This window comes from Carcharhinus amblyrhynchos, chromosome 25 (genome assembly GCF_965287045.1).
Source record: "Carcharhinus amblyrhynchos chromosome 25, sCarAmb.v2.hapA, whole genome shotgun sequence".
Taxonomy (NCBI): domain Eukaryota; kingdom Metazoa; phylum Chordata; class Chondrichthyes; order Carcharhiniformes; family Carcharhinidae; genus Carcharhinus; species Carcharhinus amblyrhynchos.
In genome coordinates, this window is record NC_137348.1 from 17,644,815 (window position 1) to 17,659,889 (window position 15,075).

The following is a 15,075-nucleotide window of genomic DNA, read 5'->3' on the forward strand; positions in this document are numbered from 1 at the left end:
TATTGCCTACAAAACGATTGATAGTGAGAAATAGTCCATAATGTTTCTCGCAGCCAAGTTAGAAACATTGTAACATATATAGATTTTAGAACTTATGGGGGGTGATTCTCCCAAAAGTGCTGATTGGCGGGAAAATTGTTCTAGATCACCAGTTTTTCAGTGCAGCTTCTTACTCGAATCTTCGCAATCTGCAGAGATCACAACAGTGAATCTCATTAAAAACCCGGAGGTGGGGCCTATTCGCGCCGGAGTCTGACAGTTTTGGAACTTTGTGCATGCTCAGTGGTCCCGATTTGTCAGACTTCTCGTTTTGTTGACCAGCTCAATCGCTGGTCAGCCCGGGACCCCCGCAGTGCTGCCCCTTTAGCCCTTCCCCACGGCCCGATCGTGGCCCCCATGATAATTCCCGACCTTCCCCTGCCCTGGAAACACCCTGATGTCTACCCTCCTCCCAGCATTGGCGATCCCCTCCATCTCCCTCACCCCAGCAAACACTCCCTGCTGACCACCCCCCAGGGTCAGACCGCATCCAGGAGTCAGATCCTCCCTGTTAGGAGGTAGACTCTTCCCCCCCCTCCCCTGGTAGACCACTCCCCCCCCCTCCCCCAACCCCCCCCAGTCTGCCCCGATCACTGGCCTCTGTCCAGCCCAGACTGATTCCAATGCAGAGTGGCAGCAGGACCCCCAACCCCACCAATCGCCCCCACCCACAAAAGGCCCTGCCTCCTTGGGCACTGCCAGGATGCCCATGTTCAGTGGGCACCATCCCCCATCGCCCAGCCCCCCTGGGGGGGGTGGGGGGGGGGGCAATTGGTTCCCCCTTCACTCTGGCAAGGTCTCCCACTAGTTCTCCAAGTGTAGGGAGTTACTCTAAACCCTGTCGAAATGAAGTATGCCTGGTGGAATGGGAGATGCTATCAGGCCTAGCAAGTTCCTTGCCAGACCCAATAATCGCATTTAAAATATATTTAAAATGTATGTAAAACATATTCAAATGACTTATCTCACTTCCCACTGGACTGCTGCGTGTTCCCGGTGGCGCCATTTTCTTCCTGTTGGGAGATGCATGCGCGTCCAAAAGCTCATGGGGAACCTGCAAAATGACCGACACGCATCTCCCAACCCGATCCCAATATTCTTTATCTAAAGTAACTGCATGGCACGGTAACACGGTGTTAGCACTGCTGCCTCACAGCAGCAGGGACCCTGGTTTGATTTCTGGCTGGGGTCACTGTCTGTGTGAAGTCTGCACATTCTCCCCGTGTCAGTGTGGGTTTCCTCTGGATGCTCTGGTTTTTTCCCACAGTTCAAAAGATGCACTGGTTAGGTGAATTGGCCGTGCTAAATTCTCCTTCAGTGTATCTGAACAGGGGGCGATTCAGGGATTTTCACAGTAACTTAATTGAAGTGTCAGTGTAAATCTACTAAAATAAACTTTAACATAATTTAAATAGGAAAGTTATGCAAGAGGAAAAATATTTAACTATAACAACATTGTTTATACAACTAGATCACACAAAATGCATAGATTTATTACCTATTAACTGTGGGATGTGAAAGGGCAAACAGATCTATTTAATTACCTGTAGGGTGTGGAAAAACTCTATTATGTACTCCACTTATTTTATACTTCCTTTCTGCTGCAGTGGATTTATGGACAGTATTCTTCTTTCCAAGGCAATTAACCACGTTTCAAACACACGCACACACATACACAAACACAGTCTTGGATCCAACTTTCTGTCAAACCTGCAGTCAGCAAAAGATTCAGTTTTCCCCATTCCAACCCCATTACATGGAGCTGCTTCTTAACTGAAGGAATAAAACCCAACCTACACGATCACAACCATCTTTAATGTCAACCTATGTCTACCCAAAGTTATCCTCATCGAACCCAATAATTTATCTTTAAAGTTATTAGGTAAACCTGATCGGCCAAACAATTCCAGGCAGAAATAGTGGAAAGTGGTATGTATGTTCTTCCATAGCCAGTAATATTATAATTTATAATTCAGATGTCTGTCAGGATTTAAGTTTCTGACTATAGAAATTGGAGTTTCAGAGCAAGCTCTCATTGGGTCTCCTCACTTTGAAAGATTTGTGCCGATGATTTAGAAAGGCTATTATTCGACATTCTTCAGCTTTGTTTGACCCGTGCTGCAGCTTCTAGAAGACAAAGCTCTAAACAGGAACCTATGCCACACTATTCCCAGAATTTAGATTGCATGCAGCCCACTAATAGACATTTGATTTGATTTTGATTTGATTTATTATTGTCACATATATTGGGATACATTGAAAAGTATTGTTTCTTGCGTGCTATACAGACCAAACGTACCATTCATAGAGTACATAGGGGAAAAGGAAAGGAGAGGGCACAGAATGTAGTGTAACAGTCACAGTTAATGTGTGGAGAAAGATCAATACAAGGTAGGTCCATTCAAAAGTCTGTTGGCAGCAGGGAAGAAGCTGTTCAAGAGTCGGCTGGTGTGTGACCTCAGACTTTTGATCTCTTTCCTGACGGAGAAGGTGGAAGAGACGATGTCTGGGATGCATCCTTGATTAAGCTGGCTGCTTTTCCGAGGCAGTGGGAAGGGTGGGCAGAGTCAATGGATGGAAGGCTGGTTGGCATGATGGACTGGTCTACATTCACATCCCTTTGTAGTTTCTTGCGGTCTTGGCAGGGGCCATACCAAACTGTGATACATCCTGAAAGGATGTTTTCTGTGGTGCATCTGCAAATGTTGGTGAGAGTCATAGCGGACATGCCAAATTTCCTTAATCTTCTGAGAAAGTAGAGGTGTTGATGGGCTTTCTTAATTATAGTGTTGGTCTGGGGGGACCAGGACAGATTGTTCCCCTCCATATCAAATTGTATCACCCGTTGGTGTACACAATGTACACTGCCCACTTAAAAGATTTCACAAGATCACTCTTTCCTCTCACGATCTTCACACACACACACACACACACACACACACACACACACACACACACACACACACACACACACACACACACACACGCGTGCACGTGGACACTTTCAAATCCCACATTTAAAATTCTTCATATCAAAAGAAAATGTAATGCTTTAGCAAGGTCTTTAGGTTTTCTGCTGGTAATTCAGCACCAGGAAGAAAGTTTGTCATTTCTCTACCCATCCCCTTAAGACTCAGATATGCATTTTCCATGGCTAGGTTTAGGAATAACAACCTTTTTACAAATATTGACTATTTTAAAATATATATCGAAAGTAGAAACTTACAGTTCTGAGCATGCATGAAGGAAAAAAAATCACAACCATTATTTGGTTTTGAAATATAGTCACTGTCATTTTATAAAGCCAATGTGCCCAAAATCAAGCCCACAATTACAAGGTAAAGTGGTAGCTGTTGTTCAAGTGACAAATGTTGACCAAGAAACATGGAGACTTTCCCAGCCTTTCTTTAAATAGAGCCATTGGGATTTTTTTCGCTTAACCAAAAAAGCAGATGGGGCTTGGTGTGGTTTAACATCTCATCCAAAAGAGAGCATCGCTGACAACACAGCACTCCTTCAGCACAGCACTGAAGTATCAATCTAAATCACGAACTCAGGTCAGAACTTAGGCTTCTGAACCATGAACTGTCTGATTAAAAAGACAAGTGCTACTGCTGAACTGAGCTAACAGTGGGTGAACCAAACTTACTTTCTACAATCCAGAGCTATAAAGCAAAAAATAATGTTATTAATTTTGACCCAACTGAAGAATAGTCTGGGCAGGGTGGTGAGGGGGTGAGGAGAGAGAAATCAAATCGGCTTTACACAATTGCTACTAATGGGACACTGATGGATGGTGTAACTGGAAGCTTTCCTTAATTGTAGCTCAATCTCTTGTGGTATTATCTTGTAAAGGAATGAAGCCAGATTTGTTGCCACAATCCCCTCTGGTATTATTTGAACAATAGCTGCTTCTCTCGTCATCAAGCATCCTGTCACAATTGTAATTCTACTTTTAAAGAAAATAAAATCCCCTGAAACATATTTAATGTTGTGCCTCTCTAGTGCAATCTTTAACTACAAAATTGAAGGCTTTTAAACAAATTTATTTCAAAGGTAGATAATTGAGTACAGGGATTAGTTGTCCCATCATGCCTTTGGTTTCCCATACAGTGCCAATGCTGTGTCTTGCCATTAGATAGAGAAATGGATATTTAGACATCGGTCCAAATAAAATTTCCTCCTTCCTCCAGCACCTCATCTTTGTAAAAAGAGAACTTTCTTTTTTTGTTCAGGTTACGATTAGATTGTCAGTGGTTTTGGCATTCGTCACTCCTGGCATGTCTCATTCTATAGGAGACAGTCTTGAAAGTGATCCTTAGCAGGCGCAGGTGTAGGGGCAGTGACCAAGTATTCATTGATGGTGAATCTGAAAGGTGTTTCCACGTTGGCGAACAACCCTCAGCTCATTTGAGCTAATAAATGGCATGTGAAGAAGACCAAGATAAAAATGGGGTGAACTATCGGCTCACAAATCTGACTACCTGAGCCCTGAGTGGGAGAAATCATTTCCCAATCAACTTGAAGATCATACTGCATGTCCAGTGGAAATAGATGGCAACAAGAAAGTCCAACAAGTGCTTAAAAATGGCCAACATTATCTGAGATGTCAAGGTGAAGTTTAGTTCAGTTGGTGTCACTCAGTCCAAAGTTGTGCTGGTTAGGTGCATTGGTCATGTTAAATTGCCCCTTAGTGACCCAGGAGGTGTAGGCTAAGGGGACTAATGGGGTGGATATGTGTGATTGTGGGGATAGGGCCTGGGTGGGATTGTTGTCAGTGCAGACTCAATGGGCCAAGTGGCCTCCTTCCACTGCAGGGTTTCTATTTCTGCTATGAATCAAATCAGAAGGTTGTTGCTTCAGACATTACCCTAAGATTCAAACTACATAATGTAATCAGTGTTGTATTGTCAGGATTGTTACTTAGCAGGAATTACCATCCTCTGGATAAAATAGTCAGGTGTTTTTCTTTCCCCTGAGTCTTTGCATTGATAAATGGCAATTTTGATGTCCAAAATGTGGAGAGGTACCTCACAACAAGTGAGGATTCAAGAATCTATTATTTTGAACAAAAGGCCTGGCTGTTTCGTCTAGTGTTCAGCAACATACCAAAGATCCTATAATACTGTCCGAATTTTGACCGTACTGGCCTCGCTCAACGGATGTACTTATGGTCATTCTGGGATCATAGAATCATAGAACCCTACAGCACAAAAGGAGGCCGTTCAGCCCATCAAGCCTGCATTCACATCAATCCCATCTTTAAACCCCCGTATTTACCCTGCTAATCTCCCTGACGCTTAGAGGTAATTCAACATGGCCAATCAACCTAACCCGCACATCTTTGGACTGTGGGAGGAAACCGGAGGAAACCCAGGCAGCAATGGGGAGAACGTACCAACTCCATACAGACAGTGACCCAAGTCTGGAACCCAGCTCCCTGGCGCTGTGGGGCAGCAATGCTGACCACTGTGCCACCCAACTGTGGATCTTATTAGATCCACAGTTTCTCACACAACAGTGGCCACACCTCAAAGCATTTCAACATGCCTGAAGTGCTTTGGAGGATATGGTAAGGTTGTTCATGAATATAGGGCTATTGTTTCACTCAATTTTCCAGCTTAGAAGAGATGATTATTAACCAGAATAAGGAGAACCAAGTTGTTAAAGTTCATTAGTGTTACAAGTAGGCTTACATTAGCAATGCAATGAAGCTAATATGAAAATCCCCTAGTCGCCACACTCCAACGCCTGTTTGGGTACACTAAGAAACAATTTGGGAGGCATGGTGGCACAGTGGTTAGCATTGCTGCCTCACAGATCCAGGGGTCTGGGTTTGATTCCCAGCTTGGGTCATTGAATTTGTGAAGTTTACACATTCTCCCCATGTCTGCGTGGGTTTCCTCCAGGTGTTCTGGTTTCCTCCTACAGTCCAAAAGATGTGCTGGTAAGGTGCCCTGGCCATGCTAAATCTCGGCGTACCCAAACAGGTGCTGGAGTGTGGTGACAAGGGGATTTTCACAGTGTTAATTTCCATTGCAGTGTTAGAGTAAGGCTATTTGTCACACCAAACTTTAAAAGAATTATCATGGCCAATGCGCCTACCCAGTTTCAGACTGTGAGCGGAAACCAGAGCACCTGGAGAAAACCCACATAGACACAGGGAGAATGTACAGACTCTGCACAGACAATGACCCAAGTGGGAATCAAATCCAGGTCCCTGGCACTGTGAGGCAGCAGTGCTAACCACTGTGCCATCATGTCAGCCCAGTTGATCCAAGTCTCTTGATCTCCCCCTATTGGAGGTAAGCCTTTAAATCAGGCAGCATTCCTACATAGGGACTCCAATTATTGAGCATTTAATAGATTAAGGGAGGCAGTGCAAGCAACGTAACTGAACTTGATCAATCCTTCCTATCGTAGTGGTCAACATTTGTGAGAAGAAAGGTCATCAGTGCCTTTTGGTTAGCACTGCTGCCTCATAGCACCAGAGACCCAGCTTCAATTCCGGCCTCAGGTGACTGCATGGAGTTCGCACATTCCTCTGGGTGCTCCAGTTTCCTCCCACAGTCCATAGATGTGCGGGTTAGGTTGATTGTCCATGCCAACTGCCCCTTAGTATCCCAAGATGTGTAGGTTAGCAGGATTTAGCAGGGTAAATACATGGGGTTAGGGGGATAGGGGCAGGGTGGAATCATTGTTGGTGTAGACTCAATGGGCTGAATGGCCTCTTCTGCACTGTAGAGATTCTAACTGCCCCATCATAATCCAAAATTCGTCGCATAAGGGGAAAACCTTGGGATGGGAGAAACAGAATGGGTGTGATCTCTTCAGGTGAGGTGAAGGGTCACTAGTCACAGCTTAGTGGTTCCCCAAGTGGCCAGCTACAATAGGCATTGGTGACAGTCCTATTCTCTTCACTGTAAGCTAATGCGGCCAAAATACAGGGGTTAAAATGCTGAGAATAAAAAAGGGCAGCACACCAGACATAAAAAAAGTCAATGAGAGATAAAACTGCAACCCTCAAATGGCAGCATCAAATTCTTTACGAATTGTCTTTACATCTTTTGTAGTGTGGGAGGAAACCGGGGCACCCGGAGGAAACCCACACAGACATGGGGAGAATGTGCAGGCTCCACACAGACTGTGACCCAAGCCAGGAATTGAACCGGGGTCCCTGGCTCTGTGAAGCAGCAGTGCAAAAAAAACTATATCCATGCAAGCTGAAATGGAGGATAGCACAAGAAAGTGTGGCAAGCTAAATTCTCAATGCAACATGAATAAAATGCATTGTTTTGTTTTAAATTTGAGGGCATGGTGCATAGGCATTGCTCAATGTAATTTCACATTGACTCAGCTGGGAATTCTAGAAACAAGGCTAACATTATGGAGTTGAAATAAGAGAAGCAGAGCTGCTCTGTAATTATCGGATCTGTGTCACTGCGTATTTTACAGATAGATGCTCGACGATGGTCTTTCGAGTCACTGAAGCTTTCTAGATTTGCATGCTTCTGTTCTGCATAACCCAGTATTACAGTATCTGTTATCAGTTGGTAGATAAACCATTAATCAAGATCTCTCACTGTTTCAATAATACTGTTAAATGCAATACCCTTGAAACCATTGTTTGCAAGATCCATTCAACAGTTGTCAGTTTTATTTCTGTGTAACCGATAGTTCAAGGATTCCACATAGTTTTTCGGCAACATTCGGTCACCTTTTGTGTACGGTTTTTAACAACATAATAATGGAGACAGTCTGTCAACGGTGAACCGGTCAACAGCTAAAAGGAACATTCCACAGGCATTAGCATGGCTTGAGAAACTGAGACTGCCTTACATCATCACTGTGCCTCGAGGTAAAACCTTATCTGCGAATGCATAAGAAGTCTCTGTGCAAATGGAGACATCTGTTTTGATTTTCATTTCTTCGTGTTATAATTGCTTATTGGTACACGGCTTAGGAATGTACACCAATCCTTTGGAGATTGGCGATGGCACATTGTGATCAACACTCTTCCTAGAGTCAATGTCCACTTAACCATGGATTTCCACTGCCCCTTGTAGATAATTCCCCAGTTAAGAACTGTCAGCAGAGAGGTGGAGTAATGATATTCTTTTAAACTCACCCTAGTTCTTTTTTGGCTTTTCAAAAGATCTATTTCAAGGCGCATTCAGAACAAAATTTTCTGTTTTAAAGCTTTTACAAATCCATTGGTTTAAAAAGGCAACTACTCACAAGTTATTTTTCTGAAGTGAGGACAATTGTTAATGCTTCTGCAGACTATAGACTGGGGTGGCACGGCAGCACAGTGGTTAGCGCTGCTGCCTCACAGCGCCAGGGACATGGGTTTGATTCCCAATTTGGGTCACTGTGCAGAGTTTGTACATTCTCCCCATGTCCAGATGCTCCGGGTTCCTCTCACAGTCCGAAAGACGCGCTGGTTAGGGGCACTGGCCATGCTAAATTCTTCCTCAGTATACCCAAACACTGGAGTGTGGCAACTAGGGGGTTTTCACAGTAACTTCATTGCAGCGTTAATGCAAGCCTACTTGTGACTAAAAAATAAACTTTAAAAAAAAAACTCTGTTGCGACCACATCATCCACTAACAAAATATCATTTCAGTTTTGGATACCGTTGCAGGATAGTTCAATGCCACAGTAACTTTTATGATCTGAAATTTACAGGTTTTACCTTCTAACTGTATAATATTCGGAACATGGGATTAAAATTAGGCCATTCATCCCATCGATGCTGATCTGTCATTCCATCAGGTCATGATGGATCATCCACCTCAATGCCTCTTTGTCACCTTATCCCTTGATATCATTAGCCTGCTGTGAACAGGCTCAATGTCTGTAAAGTGCACAAGAAACAATACTTTTCACTGTATACTAATACATGTGACAATAATAAATCAAACTGAATCAAATCAAATCACTTCCAGCAGCTTGCAGTGCAAATAATTTAAGGTGAAAGATGAGGCAAAATCTCGCCCCAGCTCTAGCATTCTCTGGGACATTGTATGCAGAATGGATTTTGATAAGCGCAAAATACTAATTGAATCATTTGCAAAATAAGGTGGAACCAATTCTAGGGCACAAGACAACGTCAGTTGAGAACAATGTTTATCATAGTAGATGCCAACCCCTCCCCAGCTGTTCCAACAACTTATTGAAATAAAAAACTGGAGTTCTATGGGCCCACACACACATACAATTCCAGTCCTGCCCTATTCTGAACAAGTGTCAAACACCACCCTGAAGTAAACACAACTCACCTGCTCTCAATCCTTCTGTCTTGGCATTTGGAATAAAACTGCACAAATTTTATGATTTGGGACAGATGTCTTTGCGATGGGAATAATCCAATCGCAGTGTGTTTCACTGTCTAGAAAAGAAAAGGATCAGTCCAAAGATGTGTGGGTTAGGTGCATTGGCTAAATCGCCCCTTAGTGTCCCTGGATGTGTAGATTCAAGGGATTAGTGGGGTAAATATGTGGGGTTATGGGGATAGGGCTGAGGTGGGATTGTGATTGGTGCAGACTCAATGGGCTCAATGGCTTCCTTCCGCACTGTAGGGATTCTATGATTCTATGATCTGGAAACAAAAGGGACAAGTCTTACTTGAGGCTTCAGAGAGCAGATTTGGACCTGTTGAAAAGTCAGTGCAAAAGCTGCCTAATTCACTGAATAAATGATCACCTTTCCCAGCAAATATATATTTCCTCTGCTCATCAATTAGAGAAGATGATGAGCACACATCAGCTCATTGGTGTCCGTGCAACAGGTTTCAAAACCCCAATCCTTCCCCACGAACTGATCATCTGCCTGTTTAATGTACTTTTTTTATTAGTGTCACAAGTAGGCTTACATTAACACTACAATGAAGTTACTGTGAAAATCTCCTAGTCACTACACTTTGGCGCCTGTTTGGGTACATTGAGGGAGAATTTAGCATGGTCGATGCATCTAACCAGCATGTTTCTCAGACTGTGGGAGGAAACTGGAGCACCTGGAGGAAACCCACGCAGACACAGGGAGAACATGCAGACTCTGCACAAACTATGATCCAAGCCAGGAATCGAATCTGGGTCCCTGGCGCTGTAAAGCAGCAGTGCTACCACCGTACCAACCCCACGTCAGAGAAGGTGGAAACATTCTTTAACTCTGTACCAGTAGGAGATCAAAACCCCACTGGGTCTAGAAGGAGATAAGACATATACATATTCCTAGATGCATATTGTACCATTACACCTCACTACAATCAAAATGCTCTCCCAGTATAACCTGGGGCTGCCTCCAAACTAAAACATATTCTCCATGGAGTTACTGAGTACCTCCCTTTCCAACTAACACACTAAAAATCAAATCAAAGGTAAACATCTTCCTGTAGCATTACTGACAGGCAATGTAAATCTTCTGCTCATCTGTACATTCAGTTTTCTTGTCTTCCACACTTTCCCTGCATGTGTATAGCCAAGTCTTCATCACTCTTGGATCAGTCGGTCTTCACTTTTCCTCCTGTCACCCATTCAGTGGATGACTGTCTTGCAAGCGTTTTTTACATCCATCTTTGTCTCTCAATGTGTCTGCGTATAATGTGCTTCAGCTTCTGTGTGGCTGCATCCTCCTTCATTCCGGGTGTTTGTGACCTGTCAAACAAGCTGTTTGATGTTTTATTCTGATCTGTTCTTCCTTTGAGGTTCATCAGGACAGATCAAACTGTAGTACCGCTGTTAAATCTATGTACTTTCACTATTTTTGTGACTTGCTGGATTAAAGCTTATTGTAGGTAATCTAAACTGGCAACACATACATTTACAGACATATTAAATGACTGTTTGATCCCGGTACTTTTCCTTCATTAAAAACAGGATGGCTGAATTTGGAAAGTTCTGAGCAATACACATTTTAAGTAACAATGAACCACGACAGTGTGTGAATACGATTTACTCTTTGTACTGATAAGTCACCAGTTTTGACAAACTCCTTCACTTTGCATTTATGATGACCCTCAGTTGCAATCTCCTGAAGTTAATCCAGAAATTCAACTCATCTCCTGGGGACCCAGGTTTGAATCCCACCATGCCACTGGATGGAATTTGAATTCAATAAAAGAAAATCTGGAATTAAGAATATACTGATGACCATGAAGCCATTGTCGATTGTCAGAAAAACCCACCAGGTTCACTAATGTCCTTTAGAGAAGGAAATTTGCTGTCCTTACCTGGTCTGGCTTACATATGACTCCAGAGACACAGCAATGTGGTTGACTCTTAAATGCTCTCTGAATAAGGGCAACTAGGGAAGGGCAATAAATGCTGGCCAACCATCTCCCACAAATGAATAAAAAAGAGTAATGGTAACTGCTATGAACACAAGCCATTCTGAACTGATACATTTAACACATGCATTCATTTGAAGAGTTCGGATTTTCCTGACCTGTGCTTGTGGATAAGTGTTCCTAAGTATTGCTGCACCCTGTTCTTCCCCCATTCAGACTGTATGGTCCATGTGTCCTGGGCAGTCTTCCCAACCTCATGGAATCAGTCCTGGAGACAGGGAAATCTAGACGTCTGCCCATTGGGATGGCTCCCCAGTTCTGTCCCACCTTAGAGAGAGTTTGTCAGGTGTAATGACTTCAACAAGGCCAATAAGCTTGGCCTCTTGGAGTATGAACTCCCTGATTGGTATGATCCCAATCAGGGAGCCTTATCTGTATGTAAAGCTGGGAATGTCAGGTCTTCTGGCTCTCCAGATTCTGACTGCACACCCTGAAGCACCTGGAAGCAATGGAATAGAGTTTGTAAATAAAGGGAACCTGATAAAGGAACACTGGCCTCTGATGAGTTATTTCATCAGGGGTGGGCTGCCTCAGGAATCGGCACCATGGAGATAGGAGGTCAATGGAAGCCCCACCTAGTGGCCATTTTCAGAACCCGCCAACCCTTCTCTAAAATTAGACCAGCCCCTCCCCCCACAACTGAATTTGGCAGCTATTTGGCGGTGCCCTCCTGCTGGCTGGTGAGTACGCCTGGCCCAGCAGCGCCTGGCCTTCATTTTTAAATTCTTTGCCAGTAGCTGGATGAGATCACCTCCATTTTCAGGTGCTGTTCTGGTCCAGCAGTGCCCACCTGTCTTGGTGGAGCTGCCAGCTACCCAGTGTTGCAGGCTCGGGTTTCTCATGGTGCTGTTCCAAAGAACAAAGAAAAGTACAGCCCAGGAACAGGCCCTTCAAGCCCATGCTGATCATGATGTCCTAACTAAACCAAAAAAAATTCTTCCCTTACTCGGACAATATCCCTCTATTCCCTCCCTATTCATGTACTCATCCAGATGACTCCTAAGTGTTGCTAATGTTCCTGCTTCCACACGTGCCTCTGGCACCCACCATTCTCTGCATGAAAATACTCCCCCGCGCATCTCCCTTAAACTGTCCCCCCTCATCTTGAACCTGTGCCCCCTTGTAATTGACACTTCCACCCTGGGAAAAAGCCTCTGACTATCCACCCTGTCTGTGCCTCTTAATTTTTATAGATCTCTATCAGGTCTCCCCTCCATTGCTCCAGTGAAAACAATCCTAGTTTATCCAACCTCTCCTCGTAGCCAACACCCTGGAGTCTGGGCAACATCCTGGTGAACCTTCTTTGCACTCTCTCCAAAGCTTCCACATCCTTCTGATAGTGTGGTGACCAGGACAGCACAGCAACACTCCGCCCTAACCAAGGTTTTATATAGCTGCAACATGATTTCCCAACTCTTGTACCCAATGCCCTGGCTATTGGTTTTCCACTTGCCATCCTTATTCGGACGGTAAACATGGAGGCAGCTTCTTAATTGGTTGGCTCCCATAAGATTGTGCAGACGAGGGGGGGTGGAGCGGGCTGGGGGAAGGAGGGGGGAGCGGTTGGGTACGTGGACATCAGAAGCCAGCAAGATCAGGCTCTGGCAATGACTCTGACACTCGTGGGAAAATTTAGCCCGGTGGGTTCGTAGAATAAGGAGACGCATAGCAACCTGGGGACTGGCGAAAGACGATGCCTTTCTCATTTGCTGCGTTTATATTTCGCTACTCTTGTGATTGACAGAGCGAAATGCCGTAGAAAGTTCCGATGTTATCCTGCTCCCGGGGGAATAGTCAGAATATACAGATGTCGAGCAATTGTGGAAATCTTACACAGCTTGCAAAAAAGGCTGCAGTACTGTCGCTATTAATATCCTCACGGACAGCTTTCAGAGCAATGAAGCCAGACATTTGTTTTAAATTTGAAGGAAAGTAATGAAAACAGCCCAAGCTGTCACACCTTCGTACCACACCAACACTCTTCTTCACACGCAGGTTGAAGGCTGACAGCAACCGCACCACAAAAGCCTTTGGAAGCTAAGAATAATATTAGTGGATTCGGAGCTAAGGGAAAGCAGCAGTGCTGGCTGTGGAAATGAAAACACAACGTAATGAATTAAGTGGTAGCCAATGGAATGGAAAATAAAAGATAAACTTGCAGGGAGCAGAAGGGCGAGTGCTTTATCCGGTGGGAAGGTGGTGTGAGCTGGGAGAATGGATGCTTCACTGAAACGAAGAATCTCAGAATGATTGCAGCACAGGGGAGGCCATTTGGCCCATCTTGAACATATCAGTTCTCTGCAAGAGCAACCTCTGGCTTGTTCCCTCCTCCACTCCCCTGTTGCCCTTCAATTTCTTTCCCCATTCAGCTGCTTTTCCAATTCTCTTTTGGAAGTCCTGATTACCATGGGAACTCATATTCCACGAGTCCCAAAGGAAGTCAATTAAGGACTTCCCCCATGTGAGTACAGGGGGTTATTGCACAGAGTGGAGTCCAAATAGCCTTCTTACAGAGGAAGGGAAATGTGATGAATTATATAATTGGAGGGGGGGGGAGATGGGCTGGATGGAAGGTCAGGGATAAGTCAGAGCTAAGGGGAAATTGACAGGCATAAGACAAAGGAGGTGTGAATGCTGCCATTAAGCATGTTTGGGTATACACCTTGCCAAGAGCAAAATGGAAAGCAATGAAGGTGAAACATGGTAAAAGAGACAAATGTAAATGCATTCTGAAGGAAGAGCAGTGTGGATCCTAACCATTTGCTCTGTAGATAAGTTTCTCCCCCATGCTGCCATAGGCTCTTTTGCCAATCGCCTTAAGTTTGTCCTCTTGGTTCCCAACTCTCCTGCCAATGGGAACAGACTCTACCTCTCTACACACTCCAGAACCCTCCAGGATCCTCACGGATTTGCAAGCCTCTGTTAAGTCTCTTCTTAATTATCTCTCCTCTGAGGAGAACAGCCCCCGCTTCTCCAACCTATCCCTCATCCTGAGAACTATTTTCATTAACCCTACTTAATGCCTTCACATCCTCCCTAACGTGCGATACCCGGAGCTGGGCACAATTTTCCATTTGAGGCTTTGTAAAAGGTGCACCAGAATCTTCTTGCTTTTGGCCCTAGGGTCCCATCTGCATTCTTAAACGCCTTCTTAAACTATCCTGTCACCTTCAACAATTTGTATATACACAGAGCTCCTTCTGCTTCTGCCCTCCTTTTAAAATTGTATCTGTCATTTTATACTGTCTCTCCTTCCAATCATAAGAACATAAGAACATAAGAACATAAGAAATAGGAGCAGGAGTAGGCCATCTAGCCCTTCGAGCCTGCCCCGCCATTCAATAAGATCATGGCTGATCTGTTGTGGCTCAGTTCCACTTTCCCGCCCTCTCCCCATAACCCTTAATCCCCTCTCTCATCAAAAACCTATCAACCCGCTTCTTAAAAATATTTAGCGAGGCAGCCTCCACCACTTCAACGGGCAGAGAATTCCAGAGATTCACCACCCTTTGAGTGAAGAAGTTCCTCCTCAACTCCGTTCTAAACCACACCCCCCTTTATCTTTAGGCTGTGCCCCCTAGTCCTACTGTCTTTTTTGAGCGGGAAGAGTCTCTCCACCTCTATCCTATCCATCCCATTCATCATCTTATACGTCTCAATGAGATCTCCCCTCATTCTTCTAAACTCT